The sequence below is a fragment of the Dermacentor variabilis genome, chromosome 4 (genome assembly GCF_050947875.1).
Source record: "Dermacentor variabilis isolate Ectoservices chromosome 4, ASM5094787v1, whole genome shotgun sequence".
NCBI lineage: Eukaryota > Metazoa > Arthropoda > Arachnida > Ixodida > Ixodidae > Dermacentor > Dermacentor variabilis.
The window spans coordinates 34,623,480-34,646,528 of NC_134571.1; positions in this window are offsets into that span (position 1 = coordinate 34,623,480).

Below are 23,049 nucleotides of genomic sequence, written 5' to 3' on the forward strand. Positions count from 1 at the left end.
GAGGGGACGCAGCATTGAAAGGACTTGACGATCTGCTTTAGGCGTGGCATCAGCAGCAGGAGCACGCTCCCGAGCGGGCTTGACAATCTGTAGTTCTGTGGGAGATTGCTGGCTTGGAAGCGCAGGCCATTCTTCTTGAGACAAATTCCTTTCAGGCGACTTCCTTGTGTTGTTCAGCCCCTTTTTGGCCTGATTGGAGAAAGTGGGTGCTACAATGGAAGCGGCCCTCTCCTTTCGCGGCTCTGCCTTTTTTGAGGCGGTTCGGGGACGCCGACGCCGACGCCGGATCGTTGCAGCAGCCTCCTTGTGTGTCGAATTGTCCCGAACCATTTGCTTGAGAACAGCGACCTCTTTCTTGATGCGAGGGCAGTCCCTAGACGAGGCAGCATGGGAACCATTACAGTTGCCGCACTTTAGGACAGTAGCCCGGCACGTCTCCTCCGCATGAGGTTCAGCACAACGGGGACATAGTATCGAGTTTGGGCAGACACCCTTGACATGTCCAAGCCTGAAGCACTGATGGCATTGAAGAGGCTTTGGTATGAAGGGCCGAACAGGGTGTCGGAAGTGACCGACTTTGACGTGTGTTGGTAAGCAATCTCCTTTGAAGATCAGTTTGACGCAGCGCGATGTTCCAAGGCGGCTCACACGCGTGATGACAACACCCTCACTTGCTGGTTTGACGAGGATAGGCAAGTCCGCGTTGGGAATGGCGACATCGATGTCATAAATGACACCTGCTGTGGATGCGTCATCCATCGGGATATATGAACGCACTTTGATGCGCCCTAGCACCGAGATTTGCTTCAGTTTTTCGAGCGCACTCCCGTTGGTAACATCGATTGCGAGGACATTTTTGCGTGCATTTATCCGAATATCCTTAATTTCATTCGGCACGACCCCTTCCAAGAAAACAGATAGTTCTTGCCTGTTTAGCAGTCGGAGGTTGTTTGAGGGCTCTTCGGGTACGAACACGATGGCGTGAGGCCAGCGTTCAGGCCTTGACTTCAACGTCGCCGTGCTCGCTTGCGTTGATGGGTTCGCGTTGACAGTCCTCCTTTTGGCCCTCTTTCTGCGGACAGTGATGAAGCTATCATCCGATGAGTCTTCATCCGACATCGAGTATAGCTCAGTGTCTTCGGTGTCACTGAGCACGCTTCCTCTCTTCCTCGTGAGGGACGGCCTTGATGACCGCTGGCCAGGAGGGCCTCTGGAAGGCTCCGCGTCCATGGCCACAAAACCGGGAGCCGAGGCACCAGGAAATTCCGAAGAATTCGTCGAAAACCAGAGAACACAGATAGAAGCGTTCTAAGAAGAAGGCAAAAGAACGATGTGCTATTCATCGTCGGTGGAGGAATCTGAGGTAGCGCCGTGTGTCAGCCGGTTGACGTCTCACTGTAGTTTCCTTTCTTTTGTGGAAAGGGCCTGGACGAAGGGGGCGGAGGGATTATCTGCTACGCTGGGGGATCAGTGAACTATCGTCTCTCTGCAAGAGAGAACAAAAGAAGCCGCAGAAACTGGTGCTAGTGGAAATCAAAATAATTTAATGGAATAAATATATAAATAAATGAACAACAGAAAGGGTGAAAAAGGAAGAAGTCCCTCCAAGCGGCCGCTGCTTCTTCGGTGAGATATTATTTTCTGTTTTCTTCGAAGAATCAGTGCTGTGTTCAGACTTCACTGTTGTCCAGGGAGAACAGACATGCCGTGGCATTCCTGTGTGCTAAAGATCACGCACAATATCGCGTGGTTTGGCTGCGCTCCGCAGCGCATCTACGCCTACCACGGCGGTAGGCAGGAAAGAACACCGGCACGAGCCATATGTCTGACAGCGCGTTCCTAGGCGCATGAGTGCCGTAGAATCGGCGCCGCACTCGGAAGTGCCACAACAAGCGCCCAATGTCATCAAGCCGGTGACGCTAGTTTTCAACGCTGCCCTACCTTCCAGCGCACCTTCAGTGAATATGGCTTAGACAAGCGAAAGTGAAGCCAAAAAACCACGCGTTGACGACGACAAAACATCTACCTATGATCTAAGTGAAGTTGAAGGCACAGACTGCGATGAAACGCCGTTCTCCTTGGTAACGTATAAAAAGAAGCGGCCTGAGGGAATTCCAGTTGTTTTTCGTCCCTCACAGGAAGGACGCAACTTCTGGCAAGTGAATCCAAACCGAGCTGCGTCGGAAATTGTCTCCGCGGCAAAAGAAAAAGCGCACTCTTTCCGCGTGAATAGAGATGGAAGTTTCTCTGTCAACGTTACTTCAGTCTCATCTGCAAGACATCTACTGTCGATGAGCGAAGTGGCTGGTTTGGAAGTCAAGCCATTCATTCCGGCGTCTTATACCAACAATGTTGGCAAGATACGCCATGTGCCAGTTGAGTATACGGCAGAACAACTGGTTGACTTCCTGAAAGATTTTGGAGTGACATCTGCCCGTCGTCAGGCACGCTACAATCGTCAAGAAGACGGGGCGGTAGAATCACGCCCTCTGAGAACCGTCATCCTCCATATTAAAGAACACAAACCAATGTGGCAACGAGTGCATTTAGGTTTCACGAGTCACCCCGTAGAATAATATCATGGCCCTGCACTAAGATGCTACAACTTCCAGAGATTTGGACACCTATCGAAGAACTGCCGCAGTCAGCGTCGCTGCAAGATATGCTCAGAAGACTACAACCATTCAGAGTGCAAGTCTTTGTGTCAGCCAAAGTGTGCCAACTGTGGCGGAAACTATACAGCTTCCTACTCTGGGTGCCCTCAGAGTAGAGCTGCTTCAAGGTTACGCAGGCATGAGTTAAAATACGGAAGGCTGCCTCCTCGTAATGCGCCCCCACCCAACCTTGATACTGTAAGATGCGCGCCTCCGACTCCTAACAAAGGAAAAGAGCAAGGGGTCCATATGAGCTATTCTGCAGCTCTAAAGCACTCAGGTCGACAACGTTCTGACAGCGAGCGGCATGATCCATCTTCAGAGAATGCTACTCATCTTGCCCAGGCTTCGAGTGAAATTCACCGACATTCTCAGCAACGTCCTCAGCCACTGACACAGCAACCTCATCTAGCATCTGAGCGACTACCTCAGCATTAGCCTCAGCCAAACCAGTCATCCCAGCGACCATCTCAGTCAACTCTTCAGCGACCTGCTTCGAGCACGCATGTAGCTTCAGCGTCATTTGGTGATTACGCGTCTTTACCCGTAGCACAGATGATCCTGCCCATGCTATTCACAGCTCTACATGCAATTCTAAGTGCCATTACACAAGCGAACAACCAACAAGAGGTAAAAGCACTGCCTTCTATGGAATCGTTGGTGCTTCCACAACCACCAACAGCTCCACGGCAGGCTTACAATGAATAATCTTTACAACAATGTTTTCGTATTTCAGTGGAATGCTAATAGCATTCGAAATAAGTCAGCTGATTTTCGCAAGCTACTAGCTCAAGATAACTTCCCTGTTTTATGTATACAGGAGGCAGGCGTAAGAGATGACTTTTGTCTTTCAAACTACGTTATATTTAAATCATCGCGCATTGCTGGAAGTAGCAGAGCGATGTTATGCGTGAGAAAGGACCTGCCGTCCTATTTAATACAGTCGACCGATTTAAATATACTGGAGTTCGTAGCATGCAAGATATCTTTTAGATACACAAGCATCACAGTGATCAGTCTTTATCTACAATGTGCTAGCAAAATATCAGTAGACAGCTTGGTGAATGTGTTCGGTATCGCAAACTCACATGTGCTGGTTTGTGGGGACTTCAACGCACACAACGTCATCTGGGGCAGTGAATATAACGATTCCCGTGGAAGCATCATAGAGTCTGCCGCATAAAAAAGTAATCTGATCGTGTTAAACGACAGCTCTTCAACGTTCTTGCGGGGGTTTCGTTACTCAAGCTGTATAGATGTTACGCTCTGCTTACAAGACCTTCTTGATGGCGTTGAATGGTCAATGGACATAGAAACGCACGGTAGTGATCATTTTCCGATCCTGGTAAAACATCGCCTCATACGGAGTGAGGGGACCCGGCGCTACTCAAAATATACTAATTGGCAAAGTTTTCGTCACCATTTAAGTAACTCATTGGGAGAAAATCCGAGCTTTCAAAGTTTTGCAAATATATTGTGTGAGTCTTACGAGATTTGCACAAAGCAAGTCATTGTTCCAAATGAATATGCTGCAGTCGACGGGGAATATGAATGTCTAAGAGCAATTAGAAGACGCGCAGAACGGGCTTATCGCCGCAGCGGAAAGCTGGATGACTACAAGATGGCACAGAAAGTTCGGTCAACTTCGAGCAGACGCTTACAAAAATTAGGTACGAGAAGGTGGCGAGAATACTGCGCGTCGTTGTCTCCGTTTACTCCAGTTCCCAGAATATGGTCAGTTGTCCGATGTTTTAGTGGTCCAGTTACCCAGAGCCATCCCTTCCGAGCCCTTGCCGTAGCTCTAAGCACTCCGGAAACATCTGTTGCTGAAGAATTCTGTCAACTTATATCCAGACCAGGAATTCTGTTTACTTGCCTACAATTTACAAGTTCGACAACACTAGCAGAAAAGAAAGTTTGTGAGTGCTTTATGTCACAACATCCTCAACTTGACTGTGAGTTTAGTCTAAATGAATTGAAATGTGCTCTTTCGTCATGCCGTACAAAGACAACCGCAGGCCCAGATGGTGTCACGTATATGATGTTAAACACACAAATATGTTTTCCAATTACATGACCGGTTTTAGACAAAATCGGTGTACAATGGATTCAGTACTAGACATTGCCACATGCGTCGAACATGAACGAAGTTGCGGGAATGTGACAGTAGCAGTATTTTTAGACATTCAAAGAGCATTCGACACTGTAAGTCACATACACATCCTTGCTGGTATGTTAGAGCTTGGCCTACACGGTCGAGCACTACGATGGGTATCAAATTTCTTGAAAGACAGAAAAATATTTATGGAAACAATCGAAGGAGAGACTAATTATCACAGCATCACGCAGGCCGTTCCGCAGGGCAGTGTTCTCAGTCCGTTTTTATTCAACTGTGTCATGGCAGCCTTGCCACAAAAACTCCCGTCTGGTCTGCAGTATTCTCTGTACGCAGATGACATCTGCATATGGGCCTCTGGATCTCACATACAAGACATTCAAAGAACGCTGCAAGAGGGTCTTGATAGTATCGACACATCTTTAAAAGAAAGAGGCATGAGTCTTTCATACGCAAAGACAGCCGTACTTCCTTTCACTAGACGACAGCTGAGTAATTTCCAACTTAGGCTTAACGGGAAAACTTTGAGGTTTGTGAAAGAGCATAAATTTCTTGGAGTTATTCTTGACCGCCACCTAACATGGGCTTCACACATCCGTGCAATTGAAAAGCAGACCAATGCAGTAATAAACGTACTTCGGCGACTCGCTGGCACAACGTGGGGAGATCAGTCTCTTCACTACTGCAGGTTCATAATGCACTCACAAAACAAAGAATTGCTTACTCGGCATCTATTCTCCATGGTTTATCGCAAACTTCTGAGGAACGTCTTCAACGTTTACTGGCAAGAGGGCTGCGAGTGTGTCTTGGGTTCCGCAGGCCACCTCGAGTTCTTTAGTAATTGCAGATGCTCGTCACCCACCATTCCCAGCCATACAAACGGTTGAAACATGCCGACATATTTATCGCATCTTCACCCAACACGAGAAGCATCCATTAAACCTCGCGCTTACCGAAAGAAACAAAAGCAAAATTCACGATGTTGTTCGAGAACAAAGCATTATTACCACGATTTGAATTATGCAAAGTGGAAGCTTGTTACCCTCCCTGGATGTTAACATGTCCTAAAATAGAAATATCGGTTGACGGGATTATATCTAAGAGAGACATGTTCATAGTAGCCGCACAACAACTGGCACTCTACCAAATTTACTCCTTATATCCCCAGTACATCCACGTTTATACAGATGGTTCGTGTCATAAAAATTCCTCGACTTCAGCATTCTTCATTCCACATTTAGCGCTAGAGCAAACATTCTCATTATCCCGAGAGACATCTTCCACCGGGGCAGAACTGTTTGCGATCCTGTGTGCTTTGCGTTTCACAACATCAGAAAAACAATCGCAAAAATGGGTTATCTTTAGCGATTCGCAAGCCGCTCTCACATTACTACAGACCAATAAGAAAAATTCTTGGAACACTTTGCTATTGTATGAGACACTCAAAGAACTTACAAAAGCAAGTGCAATGAACCACGTAATTGCATTCCAATGGATACCTGGGCATTGCAATATTCCTGGTAATACTGCAGCGGACGCAGCTGCGAATCGGGCGCACAATAACGTGGAGACAACCAATGTTCCTCTATTGCGTAGTGAAGTTCGTCTGCTCCTGAGACAGCTTTCTTGTCGCCTCAGCAAAGCTACCTGGTTTGACCAGCAAACTAAAAACTCGGAGTTATAGTTTATAGACCCATGTAAAAACTTATCAATGCCGGATAATCTAAGAGACAACAGAAAATTTGAAACATTGGTACACCGCCTGCGTCTTGGTACTGCATTTACGAAACACTTCTTGTACAGGATAAAACGTGTCTCAAGTCCGCAGTGTTCTTGTGGCCATCCAGACGAAGATGTGCATCATCTTCTTCTTGAGTGCTCCAAATACGATACACAAAGAACGGTACTGCAAGCTAATTTGTTTATATTAGACAGAAGACCATTCACTCTAAAAAAGATACTTGGCCCATGGCCAACTGCGGGCCTTCAAAAAAAAAAAAATTTCTTGCTCTGAAAAAGTTTTTAGAGGACACCAACATTTTGGCAAAATATTAGGTATCAAATGATCCAAATAAGCTAAATGAGTAACACAAACGTTGTTCGTGGTTCATAATTGGTTTATGTGATGATCGCAACTTTTACGCAATATGTATAATTCTGTTCTGTACTTGCAGTGCATTACATGTGTTTTGGCAGTTTTGGCTGTTCGAAACATCTGACTTTATATAAACGTACGTGGACTGAACTAATGCACAGGACTTTGCGACTCATGTACTGTTGGACTGTATATTTTTTATTCATCCAGTGTTCTACTGAGGGCCATATTTCGTGTCGCTATTCTCCCTTTTTACGCAAATTTGACTCCTTTGCCAAGTGACAAGGAGTAGCCGGTGCCACCATAAAGGCGCCAACCTCTCCTAATATTCATATCAATAAAAAAAAAGGCTAAAAAGAAAGAACACTAAGCAACCCAATCAAAAGTAATGAAGTGCTGTTGCCTATAGCTAAAACGGATGAAGGTTATTTAAGGATGTCAACAAAGACGGTTGTCTGAGAGAGAGAGATAATGTTTAATGGCAGAAAGGTGGAGAGGTCGGCCTGAGTGAAGTGCCTCTAGCCCGCTACTCCACGCTGGGGAAGGGGTTTGGGGAATAACAGAAGTGGGATGAGAAGAGGAAAGAGGGTGGTGGTACGGCAAATACGATGAAGGCTGCACATCATACTGTATCTGTGCATTGTGTACGTGTACACTTCACACCACAGCACAGTCACCTTAGCGAGCAGAGTTAAAGGTTACTGCAATGTAGCCAAGAGACTGTCTATAGCGTTCATAATTTTAACCGCTGTTAGCGCCACTGGCGTATTTAAAGCGGACAGCAGCAGCTGCAGGGCGGCGATTATTTGTCGCAGCATGGTTTTGATAACAGAGTCCGATGGGACCATCTGATGGCACTGTCCTTGCTCGCGCTGACAGTCTAAGGCCCGTGTGCGCGGCGACAAGCGTGGCCATACATTCGATTCCGGGCTTGCGCAGCTGGCTTGAAGCAATGGTTGAGAGAGATTTATCGATGCCAATTCAACTACCTTCTCCTGGGCCTGCGGAATTGGAGCCAGGGAGCTCTCGTTTGTGGTCTCCTCCGCTGTTGCACTGACGCTGCCGCCTCCTTGTGGGACATACTTGTCTTGCTCATTTTGTTCAGTACTTTTTTCTCCTTTTTTGTTGAGGGCACTCCTTGGAATTGGCCTCGTGGAGTCCATCGCAATTCAAGCACTTCATTTCTTTCACTGTGCACGAAGATACATCATGGCTGCCAGCACAGCGGAGGCGTGTCGTATGGCCTGTGCATACAGCGCTGACATGGCCTAACTTAAGGCACTTGCGGCATTGAAGTGGCCGGGGCACATAAGGACGCACCGGGTGTCTCACGTAGCCCACCTTGACACGATCAGGTAGCGTGTCTCCCTCGAAAAGAAGCTTGACGCTCGTCGATCGAACGAAGCAGTGAAAATCGATGACCTTCACTGTTGAAGACAGAAGCCTTCGTAGCTATTCGTCGCTGATGTCAATCACGACATCGGGAATAACACCTGCCCTAGTGCGACTACAGTGCACGATGAACGACCGGACTTCTATGTGTCCTAGTATGCGCACGGTTTTCAATTTTTCTAGTGCGGCCTGCGTCTTTACTTCCACTGTAACTACGTTTTTCTTGGTGTTAAAACGCACTTCGTTAGTTCCTTTCGGAGCCACGTTACCAAGGTAAGTGTTAAGAATCTGTCTGTGTACAGAATTTAAATTCTTAGGCATATCGAGCGGCACAAAAGCGATCCTGTAAGTCGGAGTAGGCGGTCAGTTGGTGCCCTGCTCTCTCAGGTCTAGGGTTGTCTTGCGGTATTTTCTCTTCATTCGCCTGCCCTCCACGACGGTGTAGCCATCGTCGGAGTCCATTGGCACGCTGTTGGAGAAACAGGAAACGGACGTCTCCATGCCTACGTTGCAAGCTTTACTTTTTATCCCTGCGAGACGCAGTGAGAAGAGGCGTGCTCGACGCTGGTGATGGTGCGCCATCGGTCATCGCCTCGCATGGCTTCGCGTCCAAAAAGAACAATTAAGCCTCCACCGTGACAAAACTATCGCAGCAAGGCAAGAAGCGACGCTTGCTCAAATCACTTCGTCTTCGTTTCGTCTTCGGTTTTCTACACTGCTTGTGGGAAGGCGAAATGCAAAAATTAAGAGGATAAAAATGGCGAGAGGGAACAGTGAGCGCACGCAGAATGAAGCACAGCACGAGGTTACAGACGGCCCATGTTCCGCTTCAAGAAATGTAACAACACTCGAATTGCTTCCTGCATCATCATAGCGTGTGTACACAGGAACTGCGCCTCAGAAAGCTTTCCCGAGTCCAGCGCGTTTAACACAGTCCTGAGCAAGGGCAGTGAACGTGATTAACGAGAATGAAGACGTATGCTTGGTTATCTCCTAGCATCTGCAAATGGTGGGCACTTGGGTCAATAAGCAATTACAGTGCTGAGAACCGACACAGTATTCTATTGCAATGGAATTATCGAGAATTACGCTGCGGAATTTTCGGCAACGACAGCGAAGTTGCGCGCTCGACTCGTAAACAAGATCTGCAGGTGGCCACGCCGCCCTCGCAAGCCGATGCTGCGCGGCAACCTCAACGGTCACTCGCTTGCCACGTCATGCTGCGACAATGGAATTCACCGGGTTTCTACAACTCCCCGCTTGTATTCCTTGACCATTACTTGCAACTTCGCCTCTCCTGTCGTGAAACTTTGTTGTGTCGCATGTGGCTGGGGGGGGGGGGGGTCGCATTTACGAATACCTATCCATTCCTTATAGGAACGACTGACAGTGCCACGTGCTCTTGTTCGCTGTTGTGACGACGCTATCGAGCACCTACCGTGCCACACTGCTCATCCTTCAACGCTCAATGCTCTGTTGTGCGAGCTAGTATCAGCCGCTTGTATGAGAGGTCAGTCTAGGAATAAAATATCCTGGTACCTTGGCTTCGGCGCTCTTGCGTGTGCAAGGTCACAGAGGCCCTATTGCACTTCTTGAAGGCGACTGGACTGTACGACCGCCTGTGAGTGTTAGTGAAACTTCTTCTGAGAGTACCTTCACACTGGTCGTCTCTTTATGATTTTTCCTGTCTTTTCTTTTTCTCACCTATGTTTTCCTTTTACAAACTGTAGGGTACCCAATCGGTCACAGCTTCAGTTCTTCATTTTCTTTTCCGCCCCTCCAATGCGAAGGAAACACACGTGATAGAAGCCTTACCCAACCAAAGGCGCAGCAGAAATGATATTTCATGTAACGGGAGCTGTTGCATTGTACTTGAAACTTTCACAAGGCATAAAAAGTAAAAATTAAATTATGCGGTTTCGCGTGACAAAACCATGATCTGATTATGAGGCACACCGTAGTAGGGGACTGCTGAAATTTGGACCACCTGGGGTTCTTTAACGTGAACCTAAATCTAAGCACACGGGTGTTTTGGGATTTCGCCCCTACCGAAATGCGGCCGCGGTGGGCGGGATTCGATCCCCAGACTTCGTGCTTAGCGGCCCAACACCGCAGCCACTAAGCAACCACGATGGGTCTCTCGCACGGCATCAAGAGTTCGGTAACACTTGTTATAGCAGAACGGTTAAAATTTTGTTAACACAACGTCACTAAAAGGTTCGGTAACATTTCTCGTCGCTCGCTCTGTGGCATCAAAACTGTTTAGGAAGACCTTGCATGCGATAACCTTCACTTGTCCTCCAGTTTGGAACTCTGTAAAGGTTAAAAGAAAATTCTAGAGAGTGCTCCCTACGAACTTTCGTAAGGCTCAGACACGATTGCATATTACGAAAGCACATTTACGAAAGTGAAAGGTGACGTAAGCGGGCAGTTTCAGAATTCACCGCGGACTTCAAATTCGATTATCCGCCTTGTTTATAGCCCGCACAGCGATCTCAAGGGCATATAAATGTCGCATACGCATTGCAGCATGATTTGCGATCAGCGCGGAAAACGACGATAACACGGAAAGGAGGGACACACAGGACACGCTGACCCAAGGAAGGCACCAGTTCCGTCTCGCCGAGCTTTCCACATTAATGTATGGGAGGTACGGGCGATCCAATCTTCTGTGACATTTTTGGACACAAACGAGGAAAACATGGCACGACGAAGCTCGGGCCACGATGGTCAATGAGTGACACTCGACGGAGTCTAAGAAATATATTAAATATCGCGATGCTATTTCAACACCGTAACGCTTGCGATAACTAATGAGTACGTCACACACTGTTGTTAATCATTGCTGAAAGCGCAGGTTTCCTGGACACTATTTTGCATGATCAGCTCGCGCGAATCGGTTTGTTGCACGAAAACAAAATAAAATCAAGACAAAGCTGGTCTATCTGGTGCTGTTTACAGAAATTAAGTACCTGCTTGTCTTGGTGGAGTTACAGAGTTGGAGACTTGTAATTATAATTTACTCGGGATATAATGTTTTTAGCTTCAAATGAAGAAGGTTGAGTTTAAATTCGTATTCAGGTTTTTTAGTTACAACAGTTTGAGAGTTTCATTTAAATAACGCATTGCTTTTCCTATTGGTTTGGTGATTCCTTAGGCAGATAACTCATCATTTTTTTAGATGCGTTTAAATAGAAAAATTAAGATTGGGCCCGAGGTAAATTTTATTCGTAAGGGAAAGCTCTATCTCGGGTCCAACTAGGATTCCGCCTATTCAAATGCATCTAAAAGGACCCGCCGCGGTTGCTTTGTGGCAGTGGTGTTGGGCTGCTAAGCACGAGGTCGGTGGATCGAACCCCTGCCACGGTGGCCGCATTTCGATGGGGGCGAAATGCGAGAACACCCGTCTACTTAGATTAGACCAGGTGGTCCGAATTTTTGGAGTCCTCTACTGCGGCACGGGGGCCTCATAATCAGATCGTGGTTTTGGCAGTAAAGCCCCATAATTAAATTTCTTTAGATGTAAAACGCAGAAATGATAATACGAGACAACCGCTGAAACGGTTTGGGTGAAATTCGATTCATTTCACAGGGAAAGTCATATTCTGATGAATCTAGACAGCAGAAGCTTGATGTTAAGCCTGGAATGTTTTGCAAAATTTCCGAAAATAGGTAAGTTTCTAAAAAAAATTGAAGCGCGAAGTTTACCATTTCGGAACTCTGCACCATAAGCAGATATCTCAGTTCTCTAAACTGCATCTGTTAGAGAATCTAAAGCAGACAACTTTGATGTATGAATGTAGAGTTTACGTTAAATTACATCTCACAATGTTATATGCAACAATGGTCACGAGAGCTTCGCAAAAGTGGACCTCACAAATTATTGGTATATTTCAGAGCGCTGTGTAGTGCCTCCCTTTTGTCCTCTTTAGGATGTATTATTAGGGCCACTTTACGGAATTTCCGCATCTCCTTTCATTGCTTAGTTAGGATTGTAAACTTCATATTATTGCTTTTTGAAATACTGCAGTTTTCAAAAAGCAATTCATAAAAGAACCAATGGTCTAAATAAAAGATCTGCTTCCTGCAGTCAAAAGATTCTAACTATATTTTTGAAAGTCTACGTAGCTAATTCGGCAATGTGGTTACCGAGAAAAGCGATTTCTCCGTTTTCTTGTGTTGAAATAGGAATCCCCAAGCTAAATCTTCCTCTTAGGAGAGAGGGAGAGAGAGAGGAGAAGATAGGTTAAGTATGCTGGTGCCTGAGTAAGCATTTCCGAGAAGGCAAGGGCTCATATTATGTGCCCACTATGCCTGGCGATAAATGGTAGGAATCTGAGTTTGGAATCAAGTTTATCAGGGTGCGCCTCAGTCTGTGCACGGATGTTTTTTTGCAGCTCGCCCCCGTCGAAGCACGGCCGGCAATAGAAACTCGGTGCTACCTACCACTCAGGGCTAGAAGTGTTTGTCACCTTGCACATGTATGATTTACCTTGTCACCAAAACGCTGCGACTGCGCTCTTTCACACTGGCGCCGAGCATTTATGGGGAAGTATATAGCAAGCCGGTGTTAAGACAAAGTTTTTATATTTGGATCGCAAAAGACGCATGGAACACAAGAAAGGAAGACCGGACAGGACGACGTCCTGTCTAGACTTCCTTTCTCGTGCCCTTGCGTTTTTTGCACTCGAAGTCAAATATGAATTCTTACAAACGCGCCCAAATTTCAGTTCTTGCAGACGCAATTTTGATAAAACAATATACGTCTACATCCCTCTAACGATGTGACCTTGAACTTCTTAATTGGCGTTTACGTTAATATTTAAGGTTCCAGTGGGGCCATTATGCAATGCTGTAGTAAGTGTCAGCGAATGAAAACACTCCCTGGCGCCCTGTCGTCTTAGTGGCAACGTGAACGCGTGGCCTGCGAGATCGCACCAGGGCGCCGTTACGATCTCGGAGGTCACAATGTGTCTTTGGCAGCAATCAAAGATAAGCGATTTATCAGTCAGTCAGAACTTGGCAAAAGGTAGAGTTCAACGTTTTTACTTCTATTCACACGTATCGCGCCGGAACACAACCTATACGTCAAAGCAGGGTGGAAATATCGTAATAAATGCGAAATTTTCATTCCCGGCCTCTAAATCGTACATATGAAGCAATCATAGCTGCCGGAATGCACCAACCATTGCTTCATCCCGAATACTTTCTAACGACACAGATTGACGTCACCATCAGGCGGCCCTTAAGCTAAATACATGTACTGTTTCCTGTTAAGACGATGCTTATAACTCGCGGGCTCATATCTAAATACATGGGAATAGAGAAATAGTTTTTCTCAGCAAGAACTGCACCGATTTTGATAGGGTTTATTGCATTAAAAAAGGGTAAATTTTAGTGAGTATATGCAGGGGATTTTTTTTATTAAGGTCTTCAAATTTAAAATGCGAAGCATTCAAAATATCTATCTATCTATCTATCTATCTATCTATCTATCTATCTATCTATCTATCTATCTATCTATCTATCTATCTATCTATCTATCTATCTATCTATCTATCTATCTATCTATCTATCTATCTATCTATCTATCTATCTATCTATCTATCTATCTATCTATCTAGCATATGTTGCTCTATCATATAATTGCTCTTTCTAGAGCAATAAAGTTTACTTCCTCTTCCTCGTTCTTCGTTAACGCTGGACAACAACTCTACGTATTTCGCGTGTGCCAGATACACTCCGGAATGCGTTCAGAATTCTGAATACGGTGTCCGGCGCGTGTTACGAGTGATTCAATATCTACCACGGCTATGCGAAAAAAAAAGGGCTTCTAATACTGGCGCTTGTTTGACAAAATAAGCTGAAAGGAAGACAAACAAAATACAGGAATAAGCATGAGCCTCACTTACGTTTACTACGATGATTGCAGAGAAGCGCGGGTGCATCTTTCAAGACATTTACGCCGTCTTTAATAATGAGCTCGTTTTGGATTCCGACGCGTTCGCTCTGCAATAATAGAAGATATCGGAATCTCGTTTTGAGAGACTTGCTGGCGGAAGTAATTCCCCAAAAGTCAACGCGGATAATTTAGGCTTGTATGGTCGATGAGTGATGGCGTTGTAAGCTTTCAGGATGAATGGTATAATCAGGAAAAAAAACATAAATGAGAAGAACACAGGAGGTGCGACGAGATCAGTTCCGCGACTTTTTGTTTTTATTTGCAATCTTAAAGCCCGAGAGTGATTTCCGTGCGGTAATATCTCACCTTAATTTATCGCACTCAAACGCGTAATCGGACCTGCCCGTTTGCTTTGCGGTGGCAGGCGGTGCAGCGATAGCAAAGTGAGCTTAGCGTTCCTGCATGTCACTGCCACCCTGGCAGAGAAACTAGCGCAAGTGTTGAAGAAAGACGAGAGAGGGAAGAGCGGCGCGAATAAATCTTTCAAGCTTCTTTTTTTTTCCGGCAAACTAATTAGCAATTTGAAATGCATCAGAGTGACAGGGAACAAGGCATTATCAGTTGGAAAACGGCACAGTGATAATCGATATGTCTCGTTTCTCTGTTCGCTCGGCGTGATTGAAAAGAGCCATAAGAAATAGGAAAAAATGCAAATGAACGGAGAAAGATAATCCAATCGCGCCATAATCTAATTGATACCGAAGGGAGACTGACGAGTATAAGGTCCCTGACGCAACAACGCGAGGGCGTTCTGCGTGTGTCATTAGCTTAATATGTCTGAACGAAGCGTGGTGTGTGCACAGTGCGAAAAGTTCGTACCCGAACCTCCGCCACTGGCCTTCCACTCCCGAAGTGACTGCTGCTTGCACCGAACCACTAACCTTCCGAGGCGAGCACGTCGCGAGCACTTCAGCGCATAAGTGGGCGCTTGCGTTCGCCGGTGACGCGCATGACCAAGTACCGAAGCGTTGCCTCACATGTAATGCAACGATGTATTTCAACGTTTTCCTGTGGCCTTGCTCTTCTCGCAAACCTTCCTAACTTTTTTTTTCTTTTTTGGGGGGTGATATGCCTTCCTACTTCACCCAATCGCTCGCTGCATTTTTCTGAAGTGCACAACGCTCGTGTAGGCCATTGTGTTCGTAAAGGACGGTTCAGCGCACCTCGCTCCTATAGCGCAGCTTCTGGCCGCTTTCATGCCGTTCAACCACAGACGGACGGGTTGAAAAGGTCCCCCCTGTATGTACAGCCCGGAAACTCAGCGCACAACGCAACCACGCTTAAGAGTGCATAACTTATAAGCTGTACTGACCTCGACGAGAGAAAAAAGAAAAGCTCTTACGAAAGAGACAAGATGCGTTTCTTCGGAGAGCAGAGTAGCAGACCGGAGATAAGGATTCTCCGATCAACGTCTCTGCTTTACACACATTGACATTTTCTTTCTCTCTCTTAACTGAAAAATAAAGCATTTCAGTACTCTTTTGATAGGTTTAGTTCCAGCGTGGCTCGGGGCAGCAGAAAACAGCACATGGTATTCATACTTCTTCTTTACTGGCACCGGTACTCCATACGACAAAACTAAAAAAAAAATTCTGATTTTACGTGCCGAGCCACGGTCTGATTGCCAAAAACGCCGCAGTGGGGGACACCGGATTAGACTTGACCACCTGCGCCGCTTTAACGTGCACCCAATGCACGGTACTCGGCCGTTCTTGCATTTTGCCCCCATCGAAATGTCGGCTGCCGAGGCCGGAATTCGATCCCGCGACTTCTTGCTTAGCAGCGCAACGCAAAACTAAACTGAAATATGGAGGCCTGCTTCCTGGATGAAGTCCAGGAGCGGCCGGTGCAGACGATCATGCGCTTAGGTCACGTGTTAGACCTAGGTGGCAACCTAGACCGCGCCGGTGGTGGGCGTGGGCCTCGCGAAGGCCCGGACAGGTCTCCAGGAAGTGACCCGGCGTTGCCCCTGTGGCTGGGACAGCGCAGAAGGGGCAGTCCAGAGGGACAGGCTGTACACTGAACGTCCAAGGTGCACGGATGGCAGGAGTCAAGGCGGTGCCCGCGTGGACGTCCTCCTTAGCGCCAGCTGCTCTCGGTGAGTTAAGCCACCGGGTGAGAGCCGAAGTTTATTCTTTTCAAGCAATTCCTCCGAAAGCTTAGCTAATTAAGCCAATAGTGCGTTGTCTAAAATGAATACATCGGTTCAAAGTAATTGCTTAGCACTTAACCATCACAAAACAAAAGCTGTCCTATTTCACCCCCGTCACAGACAAATCCAATTGCCGCACATTGTGTTAAACAACACCAATATTGAAATAGTGAAGACCTTTAAATCACTAGGTATATACTTTTTCAGAATATATGGCATGGGATGAACACGTGAAGTATAGGGTTAACAAGTTATTAAGAATTATTGGCATCATTCGCGGCCAGCCACTGTTTATATGTCCCTACCTCAGTCAATGTACTTTTACATAGTTGTTTATTTTCTTATACACTAAGCTCTGCCTTTTTAGTATGGTCCACAACAACAACTGCCAACATTAGCAAACTGTTAACATTGCAAAAGAAGGTCTTTCGCCTGGTCTGTAATGTTCCGTATCTTTCCCATATTGCGAACCTATTCAAAAAACACAATGTCGTTCCTATTACATCATTGTACAATTACAGGCTATGCCACCTTTATGAACTATAGGAATATTAATCAATAATGATGCGTTCACTAACCTAGCCCGACTGCAGGAAAACATCACCACCCATAACGTACGTTATACGGAACCGTGGTACGTCACCAAATGCCGAAGAAACTACGGGAAACAAATGTTGAAATATTCATTGCGTATGGTTCTATATCACATTTTTATGGAAAAAAATAACGTATCCACAATTTATTCTAAGCGATTGCGTGTTATGTTTGTATAATAACGCACTCTTTTTCTTCTTTAATATTTTTCTCTCGCCCTGTTATTTTTTTTTGCTTGCCTTTTGATCGAAGGTGAGCCAACTTCTGTATAAATGCGTATCGCCTTCGCCGCACACCGCTGTGTTGCTCTGTATGCTGGGAGGTCAGGACTCCTCAAGCTGTTTTTACAGCAGTGCCATTTGTTGGGTGTGTTGGTAAACTGACTTGGAAAGCCCATTTAGCGCCAGCGAACGAGGGCAGAACGGAGACGACACCACAATGCGCAATAAATAGGTGGTTGTTTCCTGAAAACAAAGTTGTTGAAGTTAGCGCGTTCTGGTGTCGTCTCCTTTCTGTCCTCGTTCGCTGGCGCTAAATATGCTTTCCAGGTCATGTTTTTACAGCTTTTTACCTGTCCTCCTCACAGCATTTCTTTGTTGCAGAATAAATTTCGATTCAATTCAGTCATGGAGAATGGAAAAGGTTGGCTCTGTAAAATGGGAGCAAGCTTGTGGCTGGTCAGATTCAGCATGGGCACAGAGCTTAAAGGAATCGTAACAGGTTCTAGATGTAAAAACACGCGTGCTGGGAAGGTAAACACAAATACATACAAAAGTGAGGAACTTAGATTTTACGTTGCGATATTACTGACACGTGACAAAGGACATACGTAGCAGAGAAAGACACAACTTGCACGATATCTTGCTCCTGCATGTCGGCTAGACATGCTGACTTGGAGCACAGCTAGCTCTACAGTACACCATGGCAGAAGCGTGAAAATTAATTTGGTGATGCCGATCATTCCTTATTTAGCGCTGGAAGCCCCAGGACGTGACTTGAGGCGTAAACCGACTGCCAACCGTACTGGCACATCCTGCGAACACATATATTTTTGGCACGATAACACGCAAACACGTCTCAGTCATATCAGGAAGCGTACTTTACGCGACTAGTGCGCTCTCTCTTTCTCACGCGCAAAATGGTGCCCATGCGTTGCACGTCTCACGTACACAGCGAGGGAAAAAGTAGTCCAGCGCGTCCGTACAAGACTTTATTGCGGGGCTGGCCTCAAGGTCGGAATGCGTTGCGCGTATCGTAGTTGCAGCAGCAGTAGCGGTACATTTCGTTCCTCATTGGAAGTGCATTCTTGTGCCGTGATCTAAACCGGCAATGCAGCCGCCCGTGAAGGAATGTCAGTTGCTTAAATATTACCGTGGTGTGCGTGAATAGTCAGACGCGAGGCGTGGTTTGTCGGGAAGTAGTAGGCGTCGTGTTACTGTCTGCAGCAGCTGATGATGTTTTATAATACATTCAGGGTGTCTAACCGAACAGAACACATTCAGGTTCAAGGCCGCCCTGATTTCATTCCGGTTTAGTTCCTGCTCGGATAAATAAGACATTATTACGGTACACATTTCTGAACCGGTTGGGCGCTGTTCATTTTATCCTCCATGGCCACACATTATACACAGCGCTATCGAGTTCGATTCTTGGGTTTTCACATGCGAAAACATGGTGGTTTGGCACGTAAAACAAAATGTGAGGCACGCCGTAGTTGGGGACCTGACTAATTTTTACCACCTCGGGTTCTTTAATGCGCACCTGATTCATGGTACACGGGCGCTGTTTGCGCTTCGTCTCCATCGATATGCGGCCGCTGTGACCTCGCGCTTAGCAGCGCAACGCCATATCCGCTTAGCCAGCACGGTGGGTTGCTGTTGACTTGTCCGTATGTCGCGTGCGCAAGCTTTATCAGGTTGAGGCAGAATGAACTTCCTGCGATATGGAAGGAAGTAATTGGCGTTCTTAATGTAATTATCTTTTTATTTATTGTTTGTTTGTTTGTATCTTTGTAATTTTCTCGCAAGGAATTTTGGGTTTCCAGAGATGGCTCCGGCTGACATCACAACGACCAGAGGAGTGAGCCTCAAACAGCTATTGGTGTAAAAAGTGAGTATGAACAAGAACGACACGGCATAATCTTGGCGGGTGTCGCGGTATTGTGACGGTGACAAAGGAGGAAGCAGCACGACAGAACAAACAGCAAACGGGACCGGTATTAGAAACAAAAAACTCAGTGCCCTTACATTCTGTGAAGAAGGATGACCAGCGCAGCTGTGTAACGTGGGCCCCTTGATGGCGAACTGCACCTCCGCCGGGGAGGGCTTAACGCCTGCTTCGCTTCCGCCGCGGGTAGGCCCGGTGTTGTACTATCTTCGGGATCGGCCCACGTATGGGGAGTGCTTAACACCTGCATCACCCACGGCGTGGGTTAGCCCGCTATTGCACTATCTTCAGGATTTTTTTCTACACGTGGACACGATAGTGGGGAAGTAGCCCTTAACAACTTTGTTGTAAAAAAAATTCTTACGCTACAGAATTGCTCGTAAGAACAGGTGCCAGTCGATTGTGATGTTAGTCATAATATAAGTGAAGGTGACCGACGAATTGAAAGCAGCCCTCACAAATGAAAACATATGGCAATTCAGGCCCTGTATTTTTCGGTGGGTGAGCTAGGTGTTGGGGCGAACTAATAATGACCCGCAAAATCTAAAATACATTACTGCGGTAGTGACAGCAGTGAGATCGTTCGTCGAATAGATTGGTACGGGTATTATATTGTCCTCTTTATAGTGGCGTAATCGTACATTCTAGGTTACTTCGAGAGAATAGCTCAAGTTCGAGAACTTGCTATAGTAATCTGTTCTCACTTGTACGCTCTCATAGGGCGTGCTCACCTCTGTGCATGTGGCTAAAACATTTGATATCGCATGAACAACGTCCTATCGCGAGCGCATATCAGGCAACGACACAAGTGTGATAACACATGTCACGCCTACCTTGACAAAACACACGTGGTAATATCGAGTATCCTTTATACAATTTTACCTTTCTCAACTTCACCCGCCGCTCGATTGTACTAGTTGTGACAATCCACACCGCGTGAAGCGAAGGGTGTTTTGATACCTCAGTCACTTCAGATAACTTTTTTATCTGACAGACCTTCTGGCACAACTAAAATCTTTAATCACGAACTGTGCCTAAGGTTTCCAACAGTCCTGAATTCGGAGGGAGAGTCCCGGCACTCCTCAGTAAATGTCCCGAGTTACGACTTCACTGAGTCGGGAAGATGGCCTTATGTCCCGAATTTTTCCTTTCTTGCACGGATTAACAATCACTAAACCAGATTTCATATTTCTTTATAGTTTCGGACAGCTCGTTCATACATTCGTCTCCTATATTTTATTGTTTCTCTGCAACAAAAATAAAGGTACTTTCCTATTGGTCTTGGTTCAAGTTATGTTGCAGGCCCGAACAGTTAACCGGACTTCTATCCGTATTAGCAGCCGTTTTATCCAGGCAGCTGTAGCTACCGCACCTTTCTTGGACATTTCGACATAATATAACAAAAAAAACTTTTTTTAAAACTTTTTTGTATATACCTACTGTGGCGGCTATTGGCAATGACAAGGGGGGTGGTCGCCATCAGCTTCCCTCCCCGTTGTCCCGACTTCGTCCATTCGAGAGTTGGCAACCGTAAGGGCGCTGCGATGCGTAAACGCTCTTTCATAAGAAATACGCGTACATCTGTATTTGTGCGCGTTGTCGCACATTAATTACTTTAGAAATTATTTGTTCTTTTTTTTTATTGGGGGCCTGATCCTGTACCTGCTGTTACAATGTGCATTTGTTCGGACATGGTCTGCAGAGCGAGTTATTCTATCTGTCAGCCTCAGCGCGCATAGAGCTGCCGACAGAACGTAAGTGTTGCTTTCACACCACCTACAATGAAACCAAGTCGAAGGCCGATGAGAGGACATACGTATACTCCGCTGCTGTTGAGACTGCAAGGCGATTTGATGCGATCGTATTTCGTCTTTTTTTATTAAATGTGAAACGTAGCACGTTTGGCCGCAGATAGAGCCAGCTGTCCCAAAATAATAAGCAAACAAAACAAGTTAATGAGAATGCAAAACACTTGTCAGAAGTCTTAAACAAACACTGTGACGAAACACAAACGTCGGTTGATCGAATGAGTTCCTTGTGCGTTGAAAGACATTGGCCTGTATACGACGCAGCTTTAGGAAAGTGTCGTTATTAGGGCATCCGAGAATGGACCGTGGATTGCGCATATAATTTATTCCTAACGGGCATCTTGTGAACGCTGCGAAAGAAAGAGAGCCGAACTAAGCAAGCTTGCCACGGCACGAAGACAGCCGATCTTTGTCGCTTAGGTAAGGCGGCGAATTGCATGTGTAAAAACTATGCGTGACAGTGGCATAACTGTGGAGGGCTGCCTTAAGCCGTAATCAAAACAAAAACAAAATAAATTAGAAAAAAAGCTTATAAAAGCGGGTATGACCCGGCATCGTGCAGGAGAGGAGAGGACCGGAGAAAAAAAGGGACAAGACAGGGATGTTATACCAAAAAGTGTCTGATTTGCTACCCTACGCTAGGGGAGGGGAAAGTGTAGCAGCCCCATGTCTCACTTTCGGAAACGAGGTTGTGTGCCTTTCGCCCTCGATCCGGCAGGCTCTCGAAGTGCGCCAAATGGAAGGTGACCGTACTTCACTGGAGGTACACTGTTTCAAACCGAATGAGGGGGTGCAAGGAGACCTCGGGTGGTCGTCTCTTGAGGCGAGTGAGGCAGTTGCTAAACTTTCATACGAGAGGCACCTCAGTGGTAAGCCGAAGGGGCGCTTGGCTCGGGAAGCGTACAACTACGTTCACCTCCGCTTAGTAAGAACAAAATGGGTTACCCGAACCTGGTGGATGATTGAGCGATATGGGTTGGCCGGAGGCTGTCCGACTCACTGAACCTCTCAGGTGCGGCGCAAGACAGAGGATGCGGGATTAGGTGCGGAGGGCAGAGACTGAGGAACGGAGACTGGTAAGTCTGGCGAAGTCTGGTAAGTCTGGCGGTACACTGTGCCGTCAAGGTTGATATTGCAATTTAGACCGTCTACGACAACTCCAGAGGCAGCTGTTTGCTGTACGAAGCACGCAGTGGTGTGCTCAGAACGCGTGCTGCGGGCCAAGTTCACTGCAGATCTAAGCACGGCTTGCACTCGACGCCAATTTTTTAATGTAACATACGCATTACACTGCCCCAGTTGGAAGTATTCAGACAACATAAATATATCAATCGCCAATGCTACACAAATGTAAGAACAGCAGAAAAAAATTTTCAGTGACACTTGAACTTTTCAAAATGTATAATGGTTCACTACAAGCTGAATTTGGAACTTGCGTTCTGTGTCAACTGATATTTAAATAACACAAGTCTCGAAATCAGCGTTACCGCTATTCACAATGCTCTCGATTAGATTTATAAGTGATGTGGCATATCCGAAATATTATAGCATTCTTGCAGTCTTCGCAGGTGCTCAGACCATAATACAACATAATGCTTTGCTGGGAAAGTTGGTACGTATTTGTGAATAAACAGGAATCCAGTGAGACTTACATACGCGTAAACAACGGAAAGACTGGACTGGATTTGAATCTACATTCACTTGATTTTATCAGCAGTTCTGGCTGGATAAGCTCTACACTTGCAACCCTTCCTTTTCTTTTTCATAAATCGAGCGCTCGTCCTTCTTCTGCCCGCGTGTCATTTGGTTTTACTTTTACAAACACCGACATTGCGCGATACATCGGTGTATCTGTCGTCAGTACATACGTGGGGGTAATTGCTTTAGTTTTCGTGCAAGAAGTGTAGTGTAGGCGGTGGTAGGTCAGACTTTTTTTCGAAGGGCTGAAATCGCGGCGCGTGCTTGAGGACGGCTGAAACACCACAAAGGAAACAAAAGCGTGACCGCAGCTGCATGCCCTGACATGAGCGAGGCAAGATGTGCACGAACAGTTTTACTGAATGTCGTGCGGGGCCTTTCCGCCGAAAGAACGGCGAGATGGTGGGAAAGG